Raw genomic sequence first — 4,786 nt, 5'->3', positions numbered from 1 at the left:
GATCTGCCTGTTTTGCTCCCCACTCTGTCTCTGGTGAAGCCTCTCGCCACCCCTGAGCCTCTGGCCTGTACCCCAATTCTGTATGAACAAAAAAAAAAAAGATGTGGTACATATATACAATGGAATATTACAGCAAAAGAAACACATGCCTTTTGCAGCAACGTGGATGGAGCTGGAAAAGATCATGCTTAGTGAGATAAACCAGAAAGAAAAGGAAAAATACCGGATGGTTTCACTCATAGCAGGAGTATAACGGACCAGGCGAGAAAATAACAATAATAATGAACAGCTATATACCAGACATATTTTATGGGGGTGGAGCGGGGAATGGGATCAAAAACAGTCGGGGGAGGGAAATGCACTAGACTATGGTGATGGCACATGGGTGATTTGGTGATGGGAAGACCACGGGGATTACAACTGAGATGGAAAAATGCACAGAAAAATAAAACAATAAAATAAAAGTAAAAATAATGAATGAAGTGTAGTGACTTGCCCCAGCCCCAGGGTCGGGAAGCGCTGCTCACTGGCAGCCCTCAAGCCCAAGGGACACACAGACGCACATGCAGGATCCACAAACACACCCTGGTGGGTGCCCAGAGACATGCAGGGGCCACAGGTCCCACCCAAGACCCCCAAGTTTTAGATACATGAGCCCCTAAGTTTCTGCCAAATGAATTCCCAAACCCAAGATGGAGCCAATGGTCATCAGGCCGCCATGACAGCCCTGGCACTGGCCCTGCCCTGCTTGGCCAGAGACACAGCAGGCATTTGCCTCCGTCGGCCAGGACAGAAGTGCCAAACCCACCCCAGGCCCTTTCCTTAAGGCCTTGTCCCTTCTCACCCCAAACGCATCAGGAATTTCCTATTTCTGTCTTCCTCTTCTTCGTTCTCTACCCTTATGGAGACTGCCAACTTCATGAAGTGTCTGCATCTGTTTGTAACACCTAAACCGTCTCCTTTTCTCCTTTTTAACAGTTCTGGGTGACAAGGATGGGAGCTCCCAAGGACTGCTAACAGCTGGTGCCTGTGGGCACGGACAGGCACCTGCCAAGTGCGTGGCTGCCCCCTAGTGGTGCGGAGGTCCCAGGGCAGCCACACCTGGGCTAGCTCTGCCCTGCCCCGAGCTTTGCATATCTTACATATTGCTACCTGTGTGCCTAGAGCTATATCTGGACCTTGATAGCTGGAAGGTTCTGGGTACTTATATGGGGCATCTGCAAAGGGTGGCCACCACATGGGGACTCCTAAAACCTCGAGGCAAGACAGGAAATCGGGACTGTTTGGACCAATGGCCCATCAGAGTCCCAGTAGCACAGCTGGACTATTTTGGACTATTTATGAATAGCCATGAGGACATCTACATGGTTGAGGAATCTGCTCGTGAACGTAATGGGTCCACTGCTGATGATGGTTGCCAAAGCCACTGTGAGTGTGGGCATGGGCAAAGTGCTCAATAGCTGTGAGAGTGCATGCTCCCCAGAATGGGCTGCCCTCCCTGAGAACATTTTCTCACAGCAAGGCATGTTGTAAAACAGATATAAACCCCAGACGAGGGGCCCTCACTGGTGGCGCAGTGGGTTAAAGCACAACACTAAGAAGCTAAAGCCACTTCAGCATGAGTTTGATCCCCGCCTGCCCCTGAGGTGACCCACATGGCACAAAAAACCTGTCCTGACCGGTCTGCCTCTCCCCTCAGCAGTATACCTCAACGATCTGCTTGTTCTGCTCCCCACTCTGTCTCTGGTGAGTCCTCTCACCACCCCTGCACCTCTGGCCTGTACCCCAGTTCTGTAAGCATAAATAAATAAATCTTAAAAAACAAAACAAACAAACAAAAAAGCAGATGAGCAGCAGGTCCTCCTTGGGTATTTGTTTGGCTCTGACAGTCCTGAGTCTTCACTACAGAAGTGGGGGCCTCAAGTTTTGAAAAATTAAACGCTCTACCTTCTGAAAATGGCAGAATTTGACTAAGATAACCTGGACAAACAAGGGCCACTGGGGAGAAGTTTCAACGACATGAGAACATAAATTTATTTAAGTAGGGCGCTGGCAAACAGGAACTACCGCATCAAGCAGACCGGGATACCTATTTTAATTTGTATGCAGAAGACTCTAAAAGACTTCAAGATTCAAAAATAACTTCATTGAGATTCGTTGCAAAAGGCCAATGAAAAATTAAAGACACAGGGCCATCCCTGGTGGCACAGTGGATTAAAGCACAGCACAAAGAAGCTAAAGCCACTTCCACATGAGTTCGATCCCCGCCTGCCCCGGAGGTGACCACATGGCGCGGCAGATCTCTCCTGACCCGCCCGCTGCTCCCCTTAGCAGTGTACTTTGTCGATCTGCCTGTTCTGCTCCCCACTATGTCTCTGGTGAAGCCTCTCACCGACCCTGAGCCTCTGGCCTGTACTCCAGTTCTGCATGCACAAATAAATAAATCTTTTTAAAAAACATTAAATACAAAGAGCTATAAGGCTGGCATGGCCCTGCTGTTCCCCTCAGTCTCAGTGTCTGGCTACAGAGTCTTGAATCCTGTCTGACTAGAAGGCACCAATACCACCCACAGCATGGGGACCAGAGGCCTAACCCCTGGCCCTTCCCACTGAACCCTCCCAGGGGGCTTGTCATCAAAATGGCCCCAGAAACTGGGGTCTCATTTGCAACCAACTGGGACATTTGGAAAAAAGATGGTACATGAAAGGTTTGTGTAGATTATCTGGTGAGGCTTTGAATACTCTATCTTAAGGGCCTCACATGGCTTCCTCCCAGGATTGACAGATGTTGCAAAAAAAAGAAAAAAAAAAAAGCAATTCTACCTCCAACCAGCTCTTGGAGTTGCTACAAAGCTGGTGATCTTGTAACTCTTTCTGCTCATAGCAAACTTTCCCCTGATTCCCCCATGCCAGTATCTCCAGAAAAGGCTTCTTGGAGAAACACTTCTGGGAAATGGAAACAGTTACAGGAAACCTCAGCTGGTTTCAGGCATGGTAAGGGGTGGAAGAGAGAGAGCTCTCCAAACCACTGGCATTCTCTCGTAGCTAGCAACTATCACTGTCTCCCCAACAGGCAACATTCTCTCAAATCTTTTAAATGCATGTAGGCAGCCAACAACCAACGAGAACAGAGTCAGCTCCAGAATAGGAGCCCCACAGACTTTCTCCTGCAGTGCAAGGGTCATGGAGAGGATCAAACCTCCCGAGTGAGCACGAGGCTAATCAAGAGAAAGGTGCTGTTGGGACACATCTCTAGGTCCAGGATGGTGTGTGTGTGCCCGGATGCCACAGCAGCTGACCAAAGCTTCATAACTGGCATGTTTTCTATCTCTTGACCAGAAGCCAGATCTATCTGGTCAGCCAGCCCTCAGACGCTAAGCCGACTCTGGGTTCCAAAAATTTTGCATGTTCCTTCTCACCCCAAGAAGGTTAACTGTGTGGTCCCCGTGTGGCAAACCATGTGGTTTTCTTTGTTTTCTTTTATTACTATTTACCTTATAAAAGCTCCCCACGCCCCACCCCATTCTGCAGTCCTCTGAAGGAGACTGTCCGTTTCACGGGGTCATAAAGTCTGTATTACCTAAATTAGTGTCCTTAAGCAGCCACCTATTTATTTCTCCTATCAGCACTATTTGCCAGAAACACTACTGTGAGACACCAGGGGACACTGTGGCCAAGCCAGGGCTGGCTGCCCTCATGGGACTTCAATTTTAGAGATGATCCAGGCAGTCAGTAAGTGAGCTCAATTACTGAAACAAAAGTCACAGATCGCGTTAAATCTTTATGAAAAAATAAATAAATAAATAAACCGGTGAGCTAAAAGGCAAGAGAAGACACCAAAATTTAGGCCAGATTTAGGTCAGCTGGTGACTCTGAAGAGCTGGCACTGGGGCGAAGGCCTGATGGATGAAGGGTTAAGCAGCAGAGCGCACAAAACAGGAGCAGCGAGGTTCCACCACGTGAACATAAATGCCCTGACCCGGAGGAGCTTCCTAGACCCCAAGGAGATTGGGGGGAGGCCAGGGGCAGGGGCCTCTGCCTTCATCTCCTAGACCCACCAACTGCTGGCTGAGTGATTTTGGGAATCACACGATCTCTCCTTCTGGTCCTATTTCCATTCTTGGGAAGATTAAAATTTCATTAAGGACTTAGTTCAAGCTCTAGTCCCTGAGCTTACACTTGCTTGTGGGCCTCCAGTCTGCAAGAGGGAAGAAAACAGAACCTTCCAACAATAAAGATGTCATCTATCTTCACTGACCCTTGTCATAGAAGCCCAAGAAGGGTGAGATGCTTTTCTGTCATCAAGAAACCTTTAATCACACAGGATGGGAAATGACAGGAAGGAAGTCGAAGTAGTAGTAGCTGCATTGGTATGAACTGTGGAGTAGGTAAGAGAGCCCCCAAATGAGGTGGGGCTCAGGGGGGCCTTGAGCTAGAATGAGAGCGTGTCAGGGGGCCCTATCGTTCTGTGTCCTCGTTCTGAGGGGGTAGATGCATGAAGCTGGCAGACGAGAGTGCCAGGCAACCTTCATCAACTTGTCTTCCGGAGTTCATAGGCCTCATCAGTTCTGCAAAATATCTTCACTCTTGCTTTTTCCTCCTTATTCCCCCCCCCCAACCCCAGGAAGCACAGAGCCAAAATTAATACCCACTTAGAGAAAACATATTTGCATACTTATTATGTAATGATCCACATCTTTCAACAAGAGCCTTAATGTTAATGCTTTATATATATATATATATATATATATATGTATATGTATGTATGTATGTGTGTGTGTGTGTGT

This window comes from Condylura cristata, unplaced genomic scaffold (genome assembly GCF_000260355.1).
Source record: "Condylura cristata isolate star-nosed mole 26May11 unplaced genomic scaffold, ConCri1.0 scaffold00028, whole genome shotgun sequence".
Lineage (NCBI taxonomy): Eukaryota > Metazoa > Chordata > Mammalia > Eulipotyphla > Talpidae > Condylura > Condylura cristata.
This window is presented reverse-complemented; position numbering follows the sequence as displayed.